This window comes from Marmota monax, unplaced genomic scaffold (assembly GCF_021218885.2).
Source record: "Marmota monax isolate L192 unplaced genomic scaffold, Marmota_monax_Labrador192_F-V1.1 WCK01_AAM20220418_F8-fsc00103, whole genome shotgun sequence".
In the NCBI taxonomy this organism is placed as follows: domain Eukaryota; kingdom Metazoa; phylum Chordata; class Mammalia; order Rodentia; family Sciuridae; genus Marmota; species Marmota monax.
The window spans coordinates 6,428,698-6,455,359 of NW_026694286.1; the positions used below are offsets into that span (position 1 = coordinate 6,428,698).

The 26,662-nt window shown below is 43.5% G+C and overlaps 1 pseudogene; it reads right to left on the bottom strand.

Moving 5' to 3' along the window:
* Positions 1–3,083: 3,083 nt before the first annotated feature.
* LOC124108922 (large ribosomal subunit protein eL8-like) lies at positions 3,084–24,901 on the bottom strand (annotated as a pseudogene).
* Positions 24,902–26,662: the final 1,761 nt, after the last annotated feature.

Genomic DNA, 26,662 nt, shown 5'->3' on the forward strand with positions numbered 1-26,662 from the left:
AGATTCATTGTTTCAATATTCTCTACAGCAGACTCAGAGTCTCTACGGATCTGTTGGTTAACAAAGCAGTCCCCCCACCCTGCCCCACCTTCTTCTGTCTTTTGCAGTGCTGGGGTTTAACCTGGGGCCTTGCACATACCAGGTAAGCACTCTACTACTGAGCTATATCCTCAGGTCCAAGAAAGCAGTGTTCACTGTGCTGTTCTCTCACTTTCTCTTCTCCAGCTAGCCAGTGTCTTTACATTCTTCTGCTTGTGGCTTGGAATGGTGGGTAATCTCCCCAGATTATGTGGCTCCACACATAGCCCCCATTTCCTCATTACAGGGCCTGGCTCAGTTCTGTGGGTTAAAGTGTAAATGGTGTTTCTCGCCACCTTTTAAAATGTGAATGCTCTTGGGAAAGGGAATTCACTAAACTGTTATGGATCGTAATTAGCTTAATAGGAACTAATTTATCAGGTCCCTCTCTCTCTCCTCCTCTTCCCCTTTTCTCTCTGTATTAGTCAGGATCCACTAGAGGAACAGGACCATAGGAAGTGTACATAATTACAAAAAGAGGTTTATTATTGACTCGCATGGTCCAAGGCTGATTCGTCCCACAGTGGCCATCTGTAGGCAGGGAGCCATAGAAATGAGCAGTTGCTCAGTCCAAGCCTCAGAACAAGAGGGACAAAGGTGCAGCCTCAGTCTGAGGCTGAAGCCTTCCTAGAATCTCCCTGGAGAGTCGTTCATATAAGTCCATCTTGAGAATTTGAAGAAGCTGGGGTCTGATGCACCTGCTTACGAAGAATCAAGCTTGTGCACGATGGCAGGCTTCCCCTTCTTCTTTTTATGCCATCTGGGTCCCCAGCCTATTGGTAAGGGCTGCCCACATTCAGGGCAGGTCTCCCTCTCAGTTGGTTGACCCACATGCAAATCATCTCTGGAGACACCCTCACAGGCACGCCCAGAAGTGTGCTCTCCTAATCTTCTAGGCATCTCTGAATCCAGTTAAATTGACAACCAAGATCATCTGCCATAGTCTCTCTTCCTCCTTTTTTTCCCCTTCTTTTCCTCTCTTCCATTCTGTTTTATGTATGTAAATACTTTGAAAAGCTGGATGTTGTTTAAGGCTTATGGCAAAATGTGGCGAATCTTGTGCAAAGGATCAGGGTATGAGAAAAAGGCTCCACCCTCATGACCTAACCACCTTCCAGAAGCCTCAGCTCCTAATACTTCAGCTTGGGGCTGAAGGATACCCTAGGAATTGCCGGGGACACAATGCTTAAACTAGATGATAGAATTTACATTGGGGATTATTTTCCTTCTCAATTTTAAAGGACTACAACATTGCTTTTGTAACATCTATTGTTGCTATTCTGATTTTGTATCCTTTTTCTGTTACCTGTTTCTTATTTAGAGGATTTAAGAATTTATTCATGAATTTGGGGTGCAGCTTAGTGGTGGAGCATTTACAGATATGCAGTCCCTGGATTCATCCCCAGCACTGCAAAAACAAAACAAAGTTTATGTTCATGTGCCTTCCCAGAGCATTTTTTTTACACATTGGATTGAATACTGAATGAGCCCTTTCAAACTGGAAACTCTTTTCAGTCCTTATAAATCTTGAATTGTCTGATCATTTTCTTCCCTACATTTTCTCTATTCTGAATTGCTGAAATGCCTATTATTTGCTTGTTAGACCCTCTGGAATAATCACTGAATTTTTACTATTGTTCTCATACATCTTTTATCATTCTTCTACATTTCTGGTATATCATCACTTTATTATCTGACTTCCATTCTTCTTTTTATTTTGGTTTTCAACTTTAATATCTCCTGGTGAAAGATAAATGTAGAGTGTTCTTGTTTCATTAAATGCTAAAGATATGATTTTTTAAAAAATATTTTTAATTAATTAATTTATTTTTATGTGGTGCTGAGGATGGAACCCAGGGCCTCGCCCATGCTAGAAGGGCGCTCTACCCACTGAGCCACAATACCAGCCTTAAAGATATGATTTTTAAAAATTTATATTCTGATTCCTGTCTCTTCTGATTCCCTAAATTTATTCATCTGGTTTCTGTCTTGCAAGTTAAGGCATATTTCCTCAAGTGTCTGGTGGTCCTTGGCTACCTTTGTTAAGGGTGAGTCACTAAAAGAGTTCTTTAGGAGCTCTGTGTGTGCAAGTGTGTGCCATGTACTGGGCAGCGGGCTTCCCTTTGCTGTGAGTTAGGTTGGCCACTTCACTTCTTCAGCTGACTGACTCATGGACCTCCCAGCAATGCTGGGCAAGAGTTATAGCCCTTGAAGCTGGTGAGCCAGGGGCCAGTTCAATTAGGTCCACTTTGGAAGTAGTCACCTCCCAAAGCAGCTGGCCATTTCTGTACTCTCCTAACCTGCCTTCCCCTGGTTTACTGGTTAAATGATTCTGAAACCAGGTAGAGCATGCAAGATCACTTCCTGTTCTAAATAATTAACCGACAGTGATGTGGCAATAAATGTTTAGCCCACCGTGGCTTTACAAGCTGATTTATAAAAATGACTCCCTGCACCAGAGAAGTTGTTTTGAGTATGTCAAATAAGCAAATTATGGTGCAGTTATTCCTGTATAGTTCTGTGTGATTTTAAAAAGTGTCTCCTTATGAGTTATCATAGATGTTATCCTATTGGAATAAAAGCTCCTGTAGAATAACCATATTGTGTCACTATTACTTAAGTCATAAAATAAAGCAAAACTGCTTGCCACAATTCCAAATAGTTTGCTGCACTGATTTCTTCCTAAGAAAAAAAAAAGTGGCAGGAAAATAGGTGAACTGGGTGGAGGAGGCAACAACATTAGAGATTTGAGCCATGGCTACTCAATGGACCCTACCGAGGTGGGTACCAAGGGGTATGGCAGGTGATATGTAGGCCTTGCTTGTTCCACATCCTACGCCTGGCTGGGGATCCTTTTTATTTTTTAACTAATTAATTAATTAATTTTTTATTCCAGAGCCTGACTTTATTGGATCTTGTATTTTCGGCATAAATAAAAGCTTTATAGACTCACATTTATCATTACTTTAAATAAGGCAGTGACTGATCAATCACAAAATCCTGGCTTGGTTTCCGAGTATTTTACTGCTATCTATAGCCTTTTCATGAAAGTTACACAATGAGTCTCTAGAGCTCTCACACTATGGGGTATGTGCTTGCTACTGTTCCAAAAAAGTTTACTGCCTTCAGCCCAAGACACTGGATGAAGGCCAATTATTCTTATGTACAGAAGCCCAACAGTGGACATTTATTCCAGTTTAGTGGAGAGTTCTTTAGCCTTTGCCTTTTCAGACTTGGCAATGGGAGCCACGGATTTTGGACCCAGTACATTGCCTCCCCAGTGGAGATGAATCTCAGCGTATCTGTCATTGTAGTTGGTTCCAATAGCTTCCACCAACTTAGCCCAGAACTCCTTTGTCTTCCAAGTTAACCTGTGTGAGGGCAACAGTGGTGCAGGTCTTCCTGTGGACCAGATGTCTCAGCCTGGCCTTCTCCTTGATGATGCAGTAAGAAACTCCCATCTTGCAACACAGGGTAGGCAGGAAGACAACCAGCTCGATGGGATACACATCATGTCCAGTCACCCCCAGCTTAGCCTTCCTGTTCTCCACTAAGGTGGTGTCGGTGTTGGCTCCTGCTCAAAGGATCTGTGTTCTGTTCATGGGGACAACCCCTTTGCCAGCAGCCTTCTTCTGAGCCCTGGCCAACGGCCTCTGGTTCCTCTCCTGCTTGGTCTCTGGTCTGTTCTTCAGCCTCTTCCTGAATGGTGGATTCACCACCTTCTTGGCTCCCTGCTTCTTGACCGTGGCTGGGGCTTGGGCCACCTTCTTCCCCTTGACCTTCTTTCCTTTCACCATCTTGGATGCCTGGAGGAGAGATGGATCATTTTGTTATTTATTATTTTAATTTTATTTCACAGAGAGGCCCTTTCCACCTCCCACTATGGGCCGTCTGGTCAGAGGTGGTGACTTTCTCTTGTGCAGACAAAGGCCCCAAGAGGCTACTGCCATGGTGTGAGAAGTGGAAGGTGACTCGCTGGCCAGAGGCACCTGTGTAGCCCATGTCCTCAGGTAAACAGACCTTGACGTTATAAGCATTTGAAATTCCACTGAAAATCAAACAGAAATCGTTTACTGAAGCTTTGCACTATTAGTGTCCTTGGGAGCCAGAGCTGGAGAATTATGTGGGAAGTAATGCCCTGATACAAGGAAGGCTTCTGTTAGGATTTAGATGTGAGGTGTCCCCCAAAAACTCATGTTATGCAATGCAGGAATGTTTAGAGGGTTAATGATTAGAATAGAAGAGGTATAACCTCACCTGTTGATTAATAATTTGAAAGGATTGCTCTACTGTAGGCAGGTAGGGTGTGGTGGAGGAATTAGGTCACGGGGGGAATATATTTAGAGTTTATATTTTGTGCATTCTCTGGTCCCTGGCTGCCATGAGCTAAGGCACTTTTCTCTGCTACACCCTTCTACCATACTGTGCCCCTTCACCTTGGGCCCAGAGCAATGGAGTCAGCAGACCAGGGACTGAAACCTCTGAAACCATGAGCCAAAATAAACTTTTCCTCCTCTGAGGGTTCTTGTTGGGTATTTTGGTCACCACATGACAAAAAGCTAATGAACACATTTCCTCACCATTTACATGAGTTCTCCACCTTGCATGGGGTGTAGGAGGAGCCCACAATACCTGAACCACCTTCTCCCATGACTGTGAATTTGTGCTCACTTATAAGATGATGCTGAAGGGAAGGAAACGCCACTCAAAACCTCCTCTCTGACTCTGTCCTTCACATCACCGCCTCTCATCTCTGATGAGCTCTCTCTACTGTGGATAGTGCCTGAATAGAAATAACTCATCTTCCCTGTTTACTTAGGGATCTAAGATTTCAACCTCCACTACTTACAATTAGCCGATCATTTTATGTGATGCCAAAGCAAACATAAAGGGGAAGGACCCCAGGTAATAGTGGATTCTCTCCCACCCAGTGAGGGAAGATTCAGTTACAGATGAAACCCAAGCAAACACCAAGTGACCAGCATGACTGATTATGCTTGCCCAACACAATCAAAGCACACCTGAAATAAAAATGTTAAATTCAGTTATTAGTTCTTTTATAATAGCCAGGTATATCACCCAATAGGCTGTAATACATGACTAGCTCCAAAGCCATGTAAACTTCACAATTTAAATTTCAATTATCTGAAAATATCTCACCTTCTTTTTTTTATTGGCACATGGTATTCGTTGTTAACCATGTGTCCATGCACACAATATAACAACATAATTTGGTCAATTTTGTTCCCTAGTATCTCCTCTTGCCCTCCCTGACCTTCCCCTGATGCCCTTCCTCTACTCCAGTGGTCTCCCCTCTATTTTCGTGAGATTTCAGCTCCCCTCCCCTCCCCACTCTTTCCCTCTCTAGCTTCCACATATGAGAGAAAACATATGACCCTTCATTTTCTGAGTCTGGCTTATTTCACTCAATATAATGCTCTCAAGTTCCATCCATTTCCCTGAAAATGCCATAATTTTGTTCTTTATGGCTGAATAAAGCTCCATTGTGTATATATACATGGTATTTTCTTCATCCATTCATCTGCTGATGGACACCTAGGCTGGTTCCATAACTTGGCTATTGTGAATGGTGGTGCTATAAATGTGGGTATGCATGTACTGCTATAGAAATTTTAATTCACTTGGATAAATACCGAGAAGTGGCTGGGGCTCACTGGTTTTTAACACTCTCAAATTTCAATTTACTATGTTAATATGTTAGATGTAAGTGTATCAATTATGAGATTAATATCAGATTGACACATTGAGTTACTTTAGGTATTATATTACTCACTATGTATTGTAACACTATGAATCTCAGGTAGTGAACTTAGGTCTGTAAGCCATCTCAATTATGAGTTATCCAGGGAGCCTTGGCAAGGCTCCTGCAGTCATCTAAATGAGCACTGCCCAGGGATGTGGTCAGCTCTATCACCTGGGCGGTGGCTGTAGCACACATGGTGAGCCCATCTGCATTTTCTTCTGTCCTCAGTGAGAGGAGGGTGTGAAAGCCAGAGGACCACTTTCTTTCTCTACTAGCACTCTGTCCAGGTCACTTTGAGAACTCTCAGGCACACAGCTCATAACCAAAAATGTGTCCTTTTCCCACTGAGGGCACTGAGAGCTCCTATGGGGCTGGGCCTTCCCTGTCACCAGGCTTTCTTTCTCTACTAGCTCAAAACCTGCCCTTGGTAAATGCTCAGTGATTCTCATCTCCTGGAATCTGTCTCACCTTTGTGTAATCTCCACCCCACTTTACCAAGGTGGTCAGTGTGACCAATACCATTTAGCATATGGTAGAAGTGATTACATCATGTTCCAGATCAGGTTATAAAGGACTCTGTGACCTATCCCTTGCTTTGCAAGTGGGTCATTCACTCTGGGTGGAACCAGTTTCAGTGTCTTGAGGACTCTCAGACAATCCTATGGAGAGGCCAGTCAGTGGGCAGTGAAGGCCTGCCCACACCACTCAAGGGAGGGCTTAAATGACTGCAGCCTCATGAAAGATCCTGGGGCAGAATCAGCCAGCTAAGCCACCCCCTATTCCTGTGGGGGAGAACATGTTCATTGCTTGTTATGGTTTGGATCTGGAATGTCCCAAAATCCCTTGTGCTGAAGGCTTGTCCCCAGTGCAGCAATGTTGAGAGGTGGGGCTTTTGGAAAGTGACTGAATCATGAGGGCTCTCATCTCCTCAATGGATTAATCCATCCACAGCTGAAAGAGCTCCTGGAGGTGGGGGGACTTGGCTGGAGGAAGTAGGTCACTGGGGTGAGCCCTGGAAGGTGTTTCTTGTCCCCTGCTGCTCCTTCCTCTCTCTTTCTGCTTCCTGGCAGCCATGACTCAGCAGCGGTCCTCTGCCATGCCCTTCTGTGGTGATGTTTCTGCTTTGGAGCCAGCTGACTGAAACTTGTTCTCAGCAGCCAGGTTTCGGGGTAAACTGACACATAGCAATAGATAACTAACTTGGAGCAGTGTTCATCTGTGAAAGGCTCTGCCCTTACCTCCCTCTGCCCCCTCCACTCTGTCTCAGGCACACAGCTCATAACCAAAAATGTGAGCTCTTCCCACTGAGGGCACTGAGAGCTCCTATGGGGCTGGGGCCTTCCCTGTCACCAGGCTTTCTTTCTCTACTAGCACAGAGCCTGCCCTTGGTAAATGCTAAACAAGTGTTTGCTTAGTAGATCTGGGTATTTTTGTTTCTTCCATAGAGCCTGGAGAATTGTGCTTTGCTCATAATAAGCACTCAGTAGACATTTGTTGATCAAATAAACAACCTATAAAACTTAATGCCAGTCCAAAATTATCACTCACCCCTTCTATACTGACATTGCTCAAATATTCTTCACCTGATATTCTGAGAATGAAAGTACTTTAAAACATATAGTACATGTCATGGAAAGTAATATTTATAGTTAATTAAAATCAGAACAAATTTAGTTAGAATTCTACAGCTAGGAGAACTGTCTTTCATCTTTCCAGGAAAATATACAACTTTTAATATACTCTATAAGGCAAAATCACCTAAGCAAAGGTTGTCCAAATTACAATCATAAATAGGATGAACTCAAACTAAAAAGTTTCTTCTCAGCAAAAGAAACAATCTGTAAGGTGAATAGAGAGTCTACATCTTGGGAGCAAATCTTTACCCCTCGAACATCATATAGAGCACTAATCTCTAGGGTATATAAAGAACTCAAAAAGCTAAGCACCAAAATAAACAAATAACCCAAACAATAAATTGGCCAAGGAACTGAAAAGACACTTCTCAGAAGATGATATACAATCAATCAACAAATACATGAAAAAAAGTTCATAGTCACTAGCAATTAAAGAGATTCAAATCAAAACCACTCCAAGATTTCATCTCACTCCAGCCAGAATGGCAGCTATTATACATACAAACAACAATAAGTGTTGGCAAGGATATTGGGGAAATGTACACTCAGACATTGCTGGTGGGACTCAAATTGGTGCAGCCAATATGGAAAGCAGTGTGGAGATTCCTTGAAAAACTGGGAATGGAACCACCATTTGACCCAGCTATCCTTCTCCTTAGTCTATACCCAAAGGACTTAAAAACAGCATACTACAGGGACACAGCCACATCAATGTTTATAGCAGCACAATTCAGAATAGCTAAATTGTGGAACAAAACTAGGTGCCCTTCAATAGATGATTGGATTAAAAAATGTGGCATATATACACAATGGAATATTACAAAGCAATAAAAGAGAATAAAATCATGGCATTTGCAGGTAAATGGATGGAGTTAGAGAAGATAATACTAAGTGAAGTTAGCCAATCCCCAAAAAGCAAATGCCGAATGTTTTCTTTGATATAAGGAGGCTGATTCATAGGGGATAGGGAGCAGGAGCATGGGAGGAATAGACAAACTCTAGGTAGGGCAAAGGGTTGGAGGGGAATGGAGGGGGCACGGGGTTATCAATGATGGTGGAATGTGATGATCATTATTATCCAAAGTACAGGTATGAAGACACAAATTGGTGTGAATATACTATGTATACAAGCAGAGATATGAAAAATTGTGCCCTATATATGTAATAAGAATTGTAATGCATTCTGCTGTCATATATAAATAAAAAGCAAATAAAAAAATTTTTTAAAAAAGAAAGATATGGCAAGGCTGGGCATGTGGCACATGCTTATAATCCTAGCGGCTCGGGAAGCTGGGGCTGGTGAACTCCAATTCCAAAGTCAGCCTGAGCAAAAGCAAGGCACTAAGCAACTCCTTGAGACTCTGTCTCTAAAGAAAATACAATATAGGGCTGGGGATGTGGTTCAGTGGTTGAGTGCCCCTGAGTTCATTTCCTGGTACCGAACCCCCCCCCCCAAAAGATCTAGCTTCTGTCTTTTTGAGGGCAGTCCAAGAGAGAAAACATGAGTGACATTCTAAAGCCTGTCACTGTGTGTGTAGTGACAACAGGTATGGAAAGGATCCAGTCAACTCACTTCAGTGTCCACTGACTGCCTGCTGTGTACCAGATGCCATGACAGGTGCTAGGTACAGAGGAGCAGATAGTGTGACAGATTACACAGCTACACACTAAGCCCACTTCTTGCCAGGTGCTGTGCTGATATTTGCAGAGCTCACTATGCAGTGGGAGAAACAGACACGGACACTCAACCATCCTGAGGTAACAGCCATTTGAGTAAGAAGCCTGTGGGACACCGAACAGTGCCACCAACAGCTGAAAGATGCACTTCCTCCAGCAGCTGGCTGTACCCTCACATGCTCAGTTGCTGTGCATTCACTATCCAACACTGTCCCTGGCACACATGAAGTGGACACACCAAGATGATTCAAGACCAATCTGCCCACATGGAGTCCACAGAGTAGCCAGCAAGATGATGAGTCATGTGACTGGATCTTAGAGAATAAGGATGGGATGCAAAACTTTTCTAGATGGAGTCAAAGAGGCACTTGGGGGTCTCAAGAACAGGGTCTAAAAGGGTGATGAGTAGCAAAAGACTGCGAGAAATGTCCCTGTTAAAGGAGGTGACAGCAGAGATTTGGTGAACACAGCCTGGAGCAGGCGAGTTTGAGAATCACCTCTGAAGCAGTAGCAAGGCTGCCACAAGAAGACGGGGGTGGGTTCCAACATGGCAGGTTCCACATCCCTGACCCACCAAGGAAGCTGAGGCATGGCTAGAGTGCAGCTGCAGGGGTGCAGGGTGCAGGGGCTGTGCCCTTGTTGTTCACCTGAGCTCAGCACTGAGCCTAGCACAAGCAGGCATTCACTGACTGGACAAACCCCGGAGGTGAAGCAGTTCATAGAGAGTGGACAGGGGCCTGTGGAGGTCCAGGGGTGCAGAGAAACAGGCCTGGCTCTCACAGTGCTGCCTTGGCTCTCCTCTCTGAGCAGCACACTGTGTTTTCAGAGCAGACTGCACTGTAGTTTGGTATGCAACCCAAAGCAAAGTCAAGATTGGGTTTTCTATGCAGAATATCAGTCCTAATGGAGATGAAAAATATTGAGCTTTTATGTCTTCCTAACAACTCTCTAAGGAAGGAGGCTCCCATGTGCACATCTCTTGGTCCCATAGTCCCGCCTGTGGCCTACTTATGTGGCAAAGACACTTCACAGGCTTCTTGCGAGGGTGGTCGTTCTAGTGTTGGCCCACTGACTATTGGTGTTAGCTAACATTTCTCAAAAAGAGTTTAACTACTTATTTAGTTCCCTTGTTCGTTTCTTCCTTCTTTTCCTAGCCCTCCCCACAAAGGATTTGAAGAGACCTGAACCATATAATCTGGTTACATGGGATGGGCCCAAACTTACCTCATGGTTTCTCTCATGATTTGTTCCAGGAGCACTGGAGCCAGAAAGAAGATGCAGGCCAAGTTGCAGGAGGACAGGTTCCTGGGGGAAGGCAACCCAGCAGTGAGGAAGAGGACAGTTTTCCCATGAAGTGGGTCGGGTCGGTGTTCACAGGGCCTTTCTCAACCTTTATCATCTATCACCACAGGTTGTGAGTGGGTTTCCTCCAGGCCTGCCCCAGTGCCAGGAGCCTTAGCCGTGGGCCCCACCCCACTCTTAGTGACATAAAAACAAAACAAAACTGGAAGCTATTGGAAAGGAAACCTGAGGTTGCCAGGGAAGGCCAGGCCAGGTGGAGAGAGGCCTTGCATGTGCCAGACTCAGGCCTGGCAGCAGAAGCAGGGTGGCAGAGGCAGCCCTGTCATCTGCCGACAAGGACCTCTGAAGATCTACCTGTGGCAGAGCCAGATGGCTGCCTGGGTCACTAGGTCAGCATGCAGTTTGGCAGGAAGAAGGGGCTGGGAGAGGGGTGATGAAGTATCTCCCTGGTTCCCTGGTGGAGCTCTTCCTCAGAAGAAAGCCCAGGACTCACTGATACTCCTCCTAGAGTCAGTTGAGCAGCTCTGGGGACCCCAAGGAGAGTTGGTGGCAGCAATGATTCAATACAGTGACAATGAAAGATGGAAGAAGGAGGAGCCAAGAGGACTTTGTGGTCCAGCATGGAGACTGTGGGAAGGACATCTAAAGATGGCAGATGGTGCCTGCCTCTGGCCCAGGTGTCCCTCATAATCACGATAGTGATTACCTTCTGAGCATCTGTGCACTTGTCCCATGCCCTAACCCTCCAACTGGGAAGGCAACCATCTCTCCTCCCTGGGGAATCTGAGACCCAGAGTGTTGGCAGACAAAAGGGTTGGGTGTGCCATGAGGAGACAGTGCCTTATTGGGGTGGCTATAAGAAAGGACCTCTCAGAGTAGAGATTATTTCTCCCAGCTTCCAAGCATTCCAGCCTCTTTCCCACTGCTCTTCATCATGCTATGGAGGGCAATAACAAGAGGCCTACCCTCAAGACCTAGGTCTCAATCCAGGTTTTTTCTCATGGAGCCTTGTGTGAATCACTGAAGCTCTTGAGAGTTTCTGCATTTGCTTCCTTTTTTGCAAAAATGGGACAGCCCCAGCCTACCCCATGGCAGTCAGAACAGAGGAGCTCAGCGGGCCTGGGCTAGCCATCCATAAGGTCTGGCCTAACTTGGAGCTTCAGTATCACCACAAAGTTCAAGGTGCCTGTAGGGGCCTGGCAGCCGCTCTGGAACCTGCCTCTGCCTGGTCCCACCTCATCCCTCTCTGCAGTGTGGTGCTGGTGGAGGTGGGAGCTGCTGTCCAACTTAGGCAGCAGATGATCTGATGGGTTCCACTGCTTCTCAGAAATCAGGAGAGCAGGGAACCCACCACACTCAGATAAGGAGACTGAACAACAAAATTTGGCCTCTTCTCCTGTTGAGTGGAAGTGTAGAGACACTTGGTAGTTTTTTGCTAAATCTTTAGCACAAGAACAAAGATTTCTGCCAATAAGTTGTCATGACAGACATCATGGGTCCACTTTCCAAGCAAGTCATGGAAGTCACTGCAAACACTGAGAAAGATGCACAGCTCGATGATGGCAACAGAACAGCACAATGTCCAAGCAGAAGATAAAGTCTTTCCCTGTGTCCTCCCCTCTGCCTGCCCATAGCACTCACTGTAGCTCCCTGTATCTGCTTCCTGATGTGCAAGGCTCTCAGAGGGACCAGTGTAAAAGTTTAAAGAGATCTCTAAAATATAAAGCCACTATAAAATCATGGTTTTAATGTCTAGATGGGGAATTTGATTGATTTCATTCAAACCTAAGACCCTGAATAGATCCCTCTGGGGCCCAGCCCCTGCTGTCACAGGATGCTGTTGCCTTAATGTGACATTTCTTTAATCAGAGCCTGTAGAATGAATGTTACCACTCCATTTTTATGGACACTTGTTCCAGGGATAGACACCCCCATAGGAATGCTCATTGTGGGACACCAAATTTACAGAGGTCTCAGATACAGGAAACACTAGGGTATCTATTATTAGATATTTGGAAAAAAAATTCAAACTAAATGATCTAAAGAAAAAAAATATATATTTTTTGCAACATTGCTTGGCCTTTGTATGCACTTGATGGCCATGAGGGATGGCCTCTTTGTTTCAACATCATTTACAACTAGATCTCTACTGCAAAAGACAAAGAAAATGGACAGAAACCCCTTACTTGCAGGCCTTTATGGCCCTCTGTCAGAATACAAAAAAAGACTACAAAAATATGCAAGTCAGACTCCTATGGCCACACTGGCAATGGGAATACCCTGATTGTCCCCACTTGGGAAGGCAATGTTCTCACTGAAAATAATTCCTTCATGAAATAACAAGATCCAAATGCCCATAGGGATCCAGGAACCCAGATTGTTTTCACATCGAAGGAGCCATGAGTCACGTTTGGCACAGCAGATGATAGACATGCCACTTTAAAGCATTTATTTTAAACAATTTAAAAATAGTCATCAACTTGCAATTACAGGGATCACCTACAGGTTTTTGGTGATTTTCTCTCTTCTGAATCTCTGCTTGTACTAAAAATAAAGATATTTCCAAATTGTTAGCACACATTTTTGCCTAGGTGGCTGGCCAGCGAAAGCTATATTTATCTTTGTTGGATGTTTGACGAATGCAATGGTTATTGTTTTCTGTATTTTAGGTATGATAACTCTTAGTGTTTTCTCTGACAAAAAGGCAACTTGAAATAACTGATATCTTTTTTTTTTAAAGAGAGAGTGAGAAAGAGAGAGACAGAGAGAGAGAGAGAGAGAGGGAGAATTTTAATATTTTTATTTTTTTTAGTTCTCGGCGGACACAACATCTTTGTTTGTATGTGGTGCTGAGGATCGAACCCGGGCCACATGCATGCCAGGTGAGCACAATACCGCTTGAGCCACATCCCCAGCCTAAAATAACTAATATCTTGATTTTCATGGGTAATCTACAAGGGGTTGGGTGTGCCAACCCTATTAAAAATGCATTAAATGTAAGTAACATAAATATTTGTAAAAACACCATATAATTTAAATTCTGCAAACTATATGACAGAGGTAAAACAGCTGAGTCATCTGTAAGTTAAAATGTTGAAGCATCTATTAGTATTATAAATTCAAATATTCTTGGCTTCTTAAAGTGTATAAAAGACAATATATTTGGGTCTCTTAAATGTGTTTTCATAAATTGTTGTATATAAAAAGTAGTAGAAAGTATTACATATTAAAAAGTAAAAACATGGGCTTCTTCCTGAGTCTGCATTCAAATATATTACTAAGAGATAAAATCTAATTCACATTTATCTAAATATCCTAAAAAGTAACACTAGAGGTGCCTTGACTGACCTTAACAGTAGGAATGCACTATCTACTCAGTCTTGAATGCCCAATAGGAAAGTATAACCAAAGACAAATGTGCTATCATATGGGTAAAAGAAATGTCACATGGTTTTAACTTTAGGGGTCTAAATCGCAAAAGTGGGGGCCCATCCTAAGACCAGTTACTCATTTCTCCAAGCAGCTAGATCCTGTGGGTCAGGGGTTACCAAATTGTTTAAAAGTAATGATCACGACTCTGTTGGTCGTCAAGGAGGCCTCCCAATTAACCTTGGGACAACGTGGAGGTCCAGTCCTCCCACCAAGTTCAGTCAGTTTTAGAAGTCAAGGGACATCACTAGTTCATAGGAGGAAGACTAACAAAATATCAGTCCCTCCTGTGAGACATTCCTGACATCAAACATTTGCAGATATTTCAAACTTTAAATCTAGCTACCCTATTCCCAGACTTGGCCCCTTTAAAAGACCAATGTGTGGAGATTATTGAACAAACTTTATAGCCAGTTAAACCCAACAGATATGCCTCTTGATAACCCTGTGGCTAAATGATTCACAGGTGGAAGCAGTTTTATTTAAAAAGGTACTATAAAAGCAGGGACTGCAATAGTCAGTTGCTATGATGCCATAGAAGCAAATGCTCTCCCCACTCACACTTCTGCCCCAAAGCAAAACTCATCATTTTTATTCATACCTTACAGTTAAAATAAGAAAAAAAAATCTTGAAACATCCACAGCAATTCCACATACGGATTTCTAGTACTTCATGCTGCTATCTAGAAGGAAATGAAGATATTAATAACTAAACAGACCCTAATAATATATATTGATCCTCAGGGTCTTCTGTCACCAAATTGCTCCTCACTTCCCAGCATCCTGCAGGGTTTTAATTCTGAATTCAATGAACATATCTTCCCTAGAGCTATAGCTGGATATGTGGGTCACTTCTAGATTCCTCCCAGATACATAAGATACATAAACAGGGCTTTAAGATGGGTCTTAAATTTGGTATGCATTGGTAACCAACACTTTGGAGGGGACTGGTTTCTTTTTTGACATGTTGTCCTGGCATAAATGACAATCTATAAGAAAACAAGGGCCTCAGGACACACTGGCATAAGCATGCTAGAGGATAAATTCTTGTAGGAGTCATAGGGGCAGTCACATCTCTTGTTCCCTGGAATAGTGTTTTAGTCAGATTTTCCATCTCTGTGACCAAACAAGCTGACAAGAACAATTTTAGAGGAGGAAGCTTTTATTTGGCACTGATGGTTTTATAGGTCTCAGTCCATAGACAGTCTCCTATATTAAGTCAGAGCCCAAAGAGAGGCAGAACATCAGGGTGGAAGGGTGTGATGGAGGAAAGCGTCTCAGGACATGACATCCAGGAAGAAGAGACAGCTCCATTTATCAAGGACAAAATATGTACTCCCAAGGCACACCCCAGTGAACCACCTCCTCCAGCCATAACCTACCTGCCTACAGTCAGTCCTAGTTAATCCTAGCAAAGGAATAATTCACTGATTATGTCAAAACACTCATAACCCAATCATGTCACCTGTGAACCTTCTTGCATTGTCTCGAATATGAACTTTTGGGGGATCCCTGATATCTAAACCATAACAAACAGCTTCACCTACCTGTTATAAAAGGTAACGACATTAATATTGTGAAACAAGAAGGGCATTAGATTTCTTATTTGTTGATCGGGGAGGAGTTTGTGCACACTTAAACTCCACCAGTTGTACTGGGATAAACCCCTCAAGATAAGTAGTGGTTAATATTAACCCATTATGTCAGCTGTCCTGTGTATTAGTTTTTAGAGGTGTCCTATACATTAAACTGAGCAACAAATAGACCACTTATGGTTACCTTTGAAGTAGATTATTTTTCTTAGAGTGGTATTCTTTTGAGAAAGGTCATTGGTGAATGATGAAATCATTTGAAATATTTAAAAATTCTTTGTGAAAATAGCATAAACTTTACTGCAAAAGTTACTTTTACTAAATGTTCAGTGGAACACTATTATGTACATAACTGGTATAAGAAATGCATTCCTGAAATTATTTTCTAGAAGTAGGCTGCCATTTTATTTTAACTAATGTGCTATATTTCAAATTACTGATGTTTGAAAACAACTGTCCTTTAAACAGAATACCAGGACCATGTATATTGCTTAGTAATGTGCAGTGTGTCACACTGCTGCCTGGCAAACTCTAATGTGTTGCTCCTCGTGTTGGATTGTGGAGAAAGTGCTCAAGAAAGGTCTCACCATGATCTTTAGTGTGGGAGTAAGGCAGTTCTCCAAATGCTTGAGGTGGCAGAGAATCCACTATTCACCAGTTATGACGTGTTGACATCCCTTCGGAAGACTGGATTCCAACCCACTGGCTGGAAAAGGCAAAACAGGCCACACAGGTATTATCTGAAATGACAACAGTGATGAAAAACAAGGTCATATGATTAGATATGATACTAATAATGGAATTCTCTTTGTGAAATGGTAAGATAATAAATGCTTCATTGTTGCAACAAACTATGATACAATGGAACCACCTGGCAAAGTTCAATGATGAAAAAGAAAAGAAAGAGTGGAACTCATGGGCTTCAACCAGAAGTAGTGGGTACCTGCAATAATCTCAATGGTACTATGGATAAAAGTGATTGGTTGGTTTCCAAAGGGTATTCACATTTGTTCACTCATATATATAACTGACATGTGTATTATAAATGCATGGGTTTTTCACAAACTTTTGAACAAAGGCAAATATCTCAAATTTGTTAGATTTCAAAAGAGACATCTGTTTCTCCTATTCAGGGTGTTCCTTTTCTCATTAATGTAAACACCCCCATTAAAGCCTTACCTATATGTTCATGCTCATCTGAGTCAACCCATTTTACCTGAATGAGGTAATATGTCTGCTGAATCAGAAATCCTCATATTCAGTGTCACCAGTGGGATGCAGCCTGCCCATCACTAATGCACAAAAGGTCCCCAAGCCAACCAGTTCCTCCCTACTTTCCCTGGGGTCCCAGTTGAAAAATACCCTTTGTTGCTAGCTCATGAGTCTCCTTGTTTTTATTTCCAACAAGAACATACAAGTCAGTGAAACAGCTTCTCCAGGTATCCCAGGCCAGGTACTAAGCAGTAATGAAGCAGGGAGGTGGACACACATTATTTTATTGAACATTAAGGATTTCTATTGAGAACCTGACACCATGGACAGTTGACAGACTGTGAATACTGTCTCCCAGTTGACTGGGTCTAAAACCCACAAACAACCAAAATCAGGGCTCTCCTAGTAAGTCCTATACATCCACAGGAGAAAGACAGTTCCCTGAAAGAGGCTCAGCAAAGAACATGAACTTGGAGTTTTAGGACTTAGGTAGGTCTTTGTCCCCAGAGACTGGCAAACACTGGAGAGTAGGAAATGCCTAGTGTGGGGACACAGGTGAACAAATAGATTGTAAGGATTGGTGGAAAATCGAAGACAGACTTCCACCAACAACCAGGAGGCAGTTAGGTCATTAAGCCCACACATGCCCTATGACCAGCTATTAATTTTGCTGCAGACTTATATCCCTACTGACATGTTATCTTGTGTCTCAGGGCAGGCAGGGGACTACTCCCTGGGGAGAGTATGTTTCACTGTGTGGCCCAGTTATGCTGTGGTACAAAGATATGAGGGTCCAGGTAGACACTTTGCAAGCCAAACAGAAATGGGAGGGCATGGATTGCAACATCATGTTGGTAAATAACAAAGGCTTGCTTGTTAAACAGGGATGCAGTTTACAAGAACACATGCCAATAAGAGTCATAATATTAGAAGCAGGGAGGGGAGTAGGTATGAACAGGAGGCAGAGAGTGAGAGAGAGGGAGCTGGCTCTGCCATGTTTTCTCTTTCAGAATTTGGAGGCCAGCCAGTTGTTGTCTCTCCTATTGGGTAGGTTGCACCCATTCATGCCAGACCACCAAGGGTCTACCCCTTCAGAGGGCCTGGTAGGCAGATGGAACTTTTCTGAACCCTATGTGAAATCCTCCTCACTCTCCCATCTGGGAGCCAATCGGCCCTTCCAAAAACAGCTCCCAAAGTCACAGCATTCTTTAAAGCTAATTCAAACCTTCTGGGCTCCTCTCATCAGCCACATCATGATAGAGTGCTTCTGAGTTTTGACAGGTGGGGTGCCTACAGCTCTACCTGTGTCACCCCATATCGTATTATGCCAATCCCAGCCAGTGAGTAACATGAGTGTCTCTGTTTTGCAGAAAAGGAAACAGGTTTAAAAAGGTACAGTCACCAATGACTATGCAGCCAGAGACAGAGCCCACCTGTGGTGGTCCCCTCAGGCTGAGATCAGAGAGGATGCAGAGATACAAAACAGTGCCCAGGCTCCATTTCTCTTTCGACCAGATGCTAACCAGGCCCATCCCAGGAATCCCAGACCTGCACACTACTGGGACCACTCAACATGATGCCCTGGATTTTGCCCTGAGAATGGCGAGGACATTTACCCTTGACTCTGAAGGCCCACACCTGCCCCATTACACCTTCCTGAGAAAGGTTCAGAGTGAGTCTGCCATGCCACATCAGCTAGCAGAAGAAGCGGTTCCTGGCAGTGTCCCGCCTGGCAAGCCCACAGACTCAATCGAATATTTTATCCAAAGCTGATAAAGGATGCCAAGAAGTTCCAGGACCTTCTCTATCAGCTTGGAAGACAAGGATGAAAGATGACCCTTTTGAGATACCTTAATTACAGTACTGCAGATGCAATGAAATTGGCTAAATGAGATTCTGATATCTCATTCAAACCCGTGGGCCATCCCAGCCCTCTTTAATGAAGCTGCCAACCACTAGCTCTCGCAAAGGGAGCTGCACAGAAATGGCCCTGAACCAAATATGTGGGACCTTGTACAACTCTCTTTTCTGCACATTTCTCTCCCTTTTGCTGTAAGGTGAAGGCCAAAACTGAGCATGTAAAAGCCAATGCACTGGTATGGTGGACTTGCACTGTAGGCTAGGCCTCTTCCCCATCAGCAGGGAACACTTTCCAGGTGTACTGAGGATCCATTGTGAGAGGCAGCCAGGCTGCCATCAATTGACAAGATCCTACATCTTGCTGGCTCTTTCTTCATCTTTTCCATGCAGAGACGGATGGAGAAAGGCTTAGATGAACCATCAAAGTTCTTTACAGTTCCAGGATCTAAAACTGAGCTGGATATGTCAGTCTGCCAGCTGGCCTGCTCCCCACTGAAGCTTTCCTAACTCTTCACTTCTGAGGGTCCAGCAACACGCTCCTTACACTCATGAAGATTTAATAACACCTGCTGTGTACCAAGGATATGTGGGGCACAGGGATGTAATGTGCACAAACTGTTACTCCTCTCATGGGACTTATGGCCAGGTGAGCAACACACTTATCTGGAGCTCAGATACCCAAGCTCCATACAGTGCCTCCCCTCTGTGAAGTCTTCCCCTGCAGTCCATCCCACTCTGGTCACCTTGAGTGGACTCTGCTGCCACACAATAAAATGTTCTAAAATAATAGGTTTTTGAGGCTGAGAATTGTACCTTGATTCTTCACCATTCTCCATCCCAGCACACACAGGGAACTTCATCACATCTACCCAGAGCCCAGGTGTGCTGGGAGCTGGGTTTCCCATTCCACACGAAGAGGAGGGGACCGAGGAATTGCTGAGAGCTCAGAGGCACAGACAATGAAATAAACTGTGGTCTTTATTTTTCAAGTTTTCAATCCAGTGAGTCACATGAACTCTTTCCACATATCATTCAAAACAATCAACTCTTATATGCAATTTTGTGTAACAATGAGGGTCTCCTTCCATTTCCATAGTTTCCCTTCTCTCTCCCTTTCTCTCCCCCCACTCGTCTCTGTTTAATGTTAATCTTTTCCTCATGCTCTTCTTCCCTGTTCTGATCTTAGTTGCTCTCTTTATATCAAAGAAGACATTTGGCATTTGTTTTTTAAGGATTGGCTAGCTTCACTTAGCATAATCTGCTCTAATGCCATCCATTTCCCTGCAAAATCCATGATTTTGTCATTTTTTTTTGTGCTGCGTAATACTCCATTGTGTATAGATGCCACAGAGTTTGTGAGGGGAAAGGGGAAAAAAAACAAGGGAGAGAATTAAACAACAGCAGATGGGGTAGAGAGGGAAGGGGAGGGGGGATAGTAGGGGATAGGAAAGGTAGCAGAATACAACAGTCATTAATATGGTATTATGTAAAAATGTGGATGAGTAACCGATGTGATTCTGCAACTTGTATTTGGGGTAAAAAATGGGAGTTCATAACCCACTTGAATCAAATGTATGGAAGATGATATGTCATGAGCTTTGTAATGTTTTGAACAACCAATAAAAAAAAAAAAAAACAATCAACTCTTGGTGTACCCTCATAGTGGCTCCATGGCGGCAGATGAGCAGCTCCCTCCCCTTCCATCACATGACTGGTGGAGTAGCCTAAGCACAGACCATCAGGACCTAGTTGTCCCCTAGCTGCAGCCTACAAAACTTCTAGTGAAGTTTAGGCCTGAGTTAGTTTATCCCCAAGGCTACCCATGTCCCAGACAGGCCAGGTAGGCTCAGGAGTGAGTCTCTTCTCCCCAGAATGAAACAGGCAGCCTCACTACCTCTCACAATGGATCCTCGGTACACCTGGAAAGTGTCCCCTGCCATAAGCACAGGGCCCCCGTCACAGGCAACCTTCTAACCACCCATCCCAACCCCTGTTCTAAATCTTCCTTTCCAAAGAGGGTGACAACTGATCTTGGGATTGTGAAACTTGTCATGTGGGCTTAAAGACACCAAAACACAATGGATCCCTAGAGGGTTGGAGGTGGGCATTCCTGACCCAGGCCTGCTGCGGCCATCGTTTTACTAACAGCCTCAGTGTCCAGCCCACTGGAGTGGATCTGCAGGCCCTGGGCCAGACCAACCCAGCACGACACCTGCCACTTCTCAGGGCCTCACTCAGCTTCCAGCTCCAGCTGCTCAGTTCCTACACCACATTGACTGCCCCCATTCTCTGTTCCTGAGTCTGATGTTGGTCAAGCAGGAAGGGGAAAGAAAATGGGGCTCCTTATCCTGCAAAGGAATCCCTTGCTCTTTGATAGTGTAATAGCACAAATTCCAGATTCAACAGCTTCAAAGATCGATTATCAATCGAAATGTTCAAAATGTTAAACTAAAAAATGAATGAAACAGAAACCCAGTGTTATGGTTTGGATGTAAGGCATCCCCTAAAAGCTCATGTGTGAGACAATGCAAGAAAGTTCAGAGGAGAAATGATTGGGTTATGAGACTCTTAACCCGGTCAGTGAATTTATCCCCGATAGGGATTAACTGAGTGGTAACTGAAGTGGTGGGGTGTGGCTGGAGGAGATGGCAATTGGCAGTGTGGCTTTAGGGTATATATTTGTATCTGACAAATGGAGACCTCTCTCTCTCTGCTTTCTGATCATCATGTGAGCTGCTTCCCTCTGCCACACTCTTTGGCTGTGATGCTCAGCTTCACCTTGAGCCCCAAGGAATGGAGTCGGCCTTCTATGGACTGAGACCTCTGAAACTGTAAGCCCTCAAATAGACTGTTTCTCTTCTGCAATTGTTCATGTTAGATCCTGAAGCAAAAGTAGCAAAAAAAGCTGACTAAAACACCCAGAAATGTCCTTTTTTTGGATTCTAATTCCAAAGGAAATACATGAAATAAACGATGTACAGAGGAAGCATGTGCTTAAACAGACTTGTTTTTGAACTGACCTTCCCTGAGGCCATAGGCAAGGTTTGTTGAGCTCAGTGCAGGCTTGTGTGCTATAAGCTGAGAAAGGCCCAGCAATGCCCCACATGGATGCTCATGGTGACATTATAGACCAGGCCAACATGGCACTGCCCTGAGATTCCTCCAGGAGCACCAGGTCAGAAGCACATACCTTGTGCATCCTTTGGCTGACTGTCCAGCATATGGTAGGAGCTTGGTCCAGGGCAGCTACGGGGGTCAGGTCCTGCCCTCATCACTGTCCTGTTCTGCAGGGAGAAATCTGATGAACAGCAGGCTCCTTGCTGAAACAGGGATGGCGAGATCCTCTTCCCAAGGTTTGTAAATGCTCACTGAAGACCACCAGCTCTCAGCAGCAACCCAGAAGCATCCCCTGAGTAAGAGCAAAAGGAGGAAGGGACATTTCAAGGGACATCCTAAATCACATCAGCCCCTCAGGTACAAAGCCAAAATGACCTGGTGGGAGAAGGGGAGTTTCAGTTTTTCCAGGAATCCCACCCCTGTATCTTCCCAGGGCCATGGCCATGAACTTGGTCTACCTCTACCCTGTCCTGAACCCCTGCAATAGAACCCCTGTTTGATTTCTGACTTCCATTGCCATTTCTCCATCCCTGCAGAACCATACACAGCACCTCAGTCCACCCCCACCTGCTGGTCCAAACCAAACAAGTTGGATGGATGCTCATGGTGACATTATAGACCAGGCCAGCATGCCACTGACCTGAGAGCCAGGTTGCCACAGTCTCACTACATCCTTTACTGAGCAGAAAGGAAAATGTGTCTTCAATAGCATGCCACTAGCAGGCAGATATCACCTCCTGCTCGTCACTCTGGCACAGGATAGCCGGTGACTTGCTTGGCAATAACTGCACTCCATCAGCTCCTTGTTGTCGGTTCTCTGCCACCTTAGGGTCCCCTTGGCTCTGCCAAGTCACCATCACTTATGCTATTCTGTGTCTTAAAGGTACTGTAAACTTAGGTCTTTTGGGGTTCCAAGTTACATTCTAAGGTGGTCCCTGTCTTAGAGTTTTTTGTTACAATTACAAAATACTTCAGACTGGGTAATATGTAAAGAATTGAGGTTTATTTATCTCACAGTTCTAGAGACTTGGAAGTTTAGCACATGGCACCAGCGTCTGGTGAAGGTCTTTTTGCTGTATCATAGCACAACAGAGGGCATCACGTGGTGAGACAGAGCAAGCTTGTCCACCCTAGTCTCTCTTCCTTTTTTCATAAAGCTGCCAATACTATTATGGGGGTTCCAACATTATGACCCTATCTAATATTAGTTACTTCCTAAAAGTCCCACCTCTAACTACCATTAGCATATAATTGGGGATTAACATAACATATGGGAAACACATTCAAACCATAACCATTACTATTGCAGGTTTTTAGTGAAAAAATTGGGGCAAGGTGAGACAAGTGGTCAAAGTAGTTGATGATAGTGGCTTGGACAAGGTAGAGAGGGTGGCCACTGAGAGAAGTGGACAAACTTAAGACACACTTTAGAAGGAGAACTGGTAGGACTTGCTGAGAAATTTACTAATGAAACTGATAAATGAAGTCTGATCTCCTACTTTCTGGCTTACTGGGGAAATCATGGTGCCATTTAATGCCAAAGGAAAAGCTGGGGAGGAGAGAACTGGTTGGGGAGAAACTGAAGAAATGTCGGGGACATGTTAATTTTGCAGTGTTTCTAACAAATGTAACCGATGGTGGTCTGAAAGTACCAAGCAGACATAATCCCTGAACCACTATAGGTCTCAGATTCCTCCTCTGGGAAATGAAAAGAATTGGGTAAAAAAATTTTCAGTGACCCCCATCATTATCCATATCAGCCTTCCTTCCAACTGTTATGGATTAGAGGTGAGGTGTCCCCCAAAAGCTCATGTGTGAGACAATTCAAGAAGGCTCAGAGGATGGGATTAATTGAATGGTAGCCTAAGGCTGGTAGAGTGTGGCTGGAGGAGGTTGGTCATTGGGGGTGTGCCTTGGAGTATATATTTGGTATCTGGTGAGTGCAGTCTCTCTCTCTGTGTGCTTTCTGATCATCATATGAACTGGTTCCCTCCAGCACACTTTTCTGCCATGATGTTCTACCCTCACCTCAAGCCCTGAGGGATGGAACTGGCTATCTATGGATTGAGATCTTTGAAATTGTGAGCCTCCAAATCAACTTTTTCTCCTTTATGTTTATTTATTTAATTTTTTGTTTGATTTTATTTTTTAAATAAATGACAGCAGAAATGCATTGCTATTCTTATTACACATATAGATCATAATTTTTCATATCTCTGTTTATATATAAAGTGTGTTCATATCAATTCATGTCTTCATACATGTACTTTGGATAATGATGTCCATCACATTCCACCATCATTGCTAACCCCTTGCCCCCTCACTTCCCCTCCACCCCTCTGCCCTATCTAGAGTTCGTCTATTCCTCCCATGTTCCCTTTCCCTACTCCACTATGAGTCAGTCACCTTATATCAGAGAAAACATTCAGCATTTGTTTTTTTTTTGTGTGTGTGTGTGATTGGCTAACTTCACTTAGCATTATCTTCTCCAATGCCATTCATTTACCTGCAAATGCCATGACTTCATTCTCTTTTATTGCTGAGCAATATGCCACATTTGTTTTATCCATTCCTCTATTGAAGGGCTTCTAAGTTGGTTCCACAGTTTAGCTATTGTGAATTGTGCTGCTATAAACAATGATGTAGCTGTGTCCCTGTAGTATGCTGTTTTTAAGTCCTTTGAGTATAGACCGAGAAGCATAGCTGGATCAAATGGTGGTTCCATTCCCAGTCTTCCAAGGAATCTCCATACTGCTTTCCATATTGGCTGCACCAATTTGCAGTCCCACCAGCAATGGAGTGTACCTTTATCCCCACATCCTCACCAACACTTATTGTTGTTTGTCTTCATAATAGCTGCCATTCTGACTGGAGTGAGATGATATCTTAGAGTGATTTTGATTTCCATTTCTCTAATTGCTAGAGATGATGAACATTTTTCATATATTTGTTGTTTGATTGTATATCCTCTTCTGATAGCTCAGGTTCTGTTCAGGTTCTTGGCACATTTATTGATTGGGTTATTTGTTTAAATTGTTCTTGTCATGTTTTTTTTTTTTTTTGTCATAGTGTCATAGCAGCAAAAAAGCTGACTAAAACACCAACAACCAACACACTCTAGAATGGAGTCTCTATAGAACTTGGACCTGTTGATTTATTTCTCAGTGGAAAGATCTCAATAAAATCATGCCTTTGGGAGACAGCAGCATAAAGATAATCCTTTAGGAGAAGTTAGGCCAATCATCTGGGAAGAAGACATGGGAAGAGAAGAGAAGATGATTTCAGACTGCCTGATCCTTGAGGAGCCTCAACATGAACTGGTTGGGGAGAGAAGAATGACCCTAATCTATTCTTCCTTTTAGCACTTCCCACAAATGATGGGCAAAGCAACAGGAAACCTGTTAAATCTTAAAAGATTCAAATTTTCCCTCCAGTTGTGAAGCATATCTGCTAGGGAAAAAAAGATGGCAAATATTAGCTAAAAGCCAGTCTGAATTCAACCTGGAAATTATTCTGTGAGTGCTGCAACCCTGTTATATCCAGAGAGTAACTCTAAAGCCAAAGGAAAGGATTTTCTAAAGAAAGACACTCTCTATTTATTAGAGGTTGGGAAATGGTGGGGTGGGTGAAGGGAGGCTGAATTTGACCATTGCCTGTGCGTACATGTATTGAGTTATCCTACTCTACCCCATTAATATGTACAATTAAGACATGTCAATCAAAAATATTTTTAATTTAAAAAAAACCTTTAGAAACTGAAAATATGATTTCCTCTAGTTTGAAAGTTGTTTCCATGGCACTGTGTATTAAAATAATTCAATGATGGAAAACATAATTTTTTTGAAGGAAGAAATTAGAGGAACTACTTGAGGCTTCATAACTCTTCAGGTATTCTGAACACAAACTCACGTCAAGTTTGCCCACATAAATCTAAAAGTCTGAAGTGTAGATCAATGCAATGAGCCCCCAAAACAGGGCACAACAAATAGAAATTAAGTAACTCATACAAGAAGCAATTTGTTGTCATTTTTTAAAATAAAAAATTGTGTAGCTTCCCCAACTCTTTTTTCTCATCAAGACAAGTAAGTTTTCTGCCCCATTGGGTATCAGACTAATATTCAGCTTCTTTGTATATTAAAAGTAAATTTAGAAACTACAATCAGATTAAAAAGAAGACATGCTGTTTACTCATACACTTTCATCTTAATCTATTTAATTTCCAAAACTGCTACCTAAACAAAAATGAACACTGTCATTTTAATTTTCAAATTATATGTTTCTAAAAAAACACAGCCCATTAACTTCCAGCCCAGGAAAGTTATTTGACTATGAGATTTAACTAATCATTTGTGAGTGTGAGAAATGAAGCATTAAAATTAAGACTTTTTTCAGATTCTACTAAATTCTGTTGTTATTCATTGTTCAAAAATAATCTAGGGGGGGGGGGATCCAAGATGGTGGGCAAGAGAGAGGCTGCATTCCGTGTTGCTCTGTGACCTTGGATTCTAGTAGTGGGAATACTGTTTCTCTGAGAGTTATTAGAGGACCCCTGATGGCTGCTCCCATGCAGGAATCCCAGCCGCCATGCCTGCTCAGGTCTCCAGAACTCAGTCAGTGCAGGTCTCTTGGCTGCTCACCCACAGAGGGCCACAAGCATCAGCACTGGCTGGGGACCCCTGGCCACCCACCTGAGCTGGAATCACAGCCTCTGTTCCCACAAAAGATACCCAGCCGCTACCCACAGGCAGAGCATCTGGCTGCCGCCCCCATCTACCAATTAGGACTCCCCCTGTTGCCTCCATCTTGGGACACTGCAACCAGTGCCGTAGTCCCCTACAAGTGGTAGCCTGCACCTGGGGACACAGGACAGGGTCTGGAGAAAGCCGCCAGTCACAACACTGCATGTCACTGAGCTGCATCTCTGAACACACTGCCCAATGCCACCCACAGCCCAACCCAACCCGACACTCCATCTCTGAAAGCAGCCTCCTCTATCT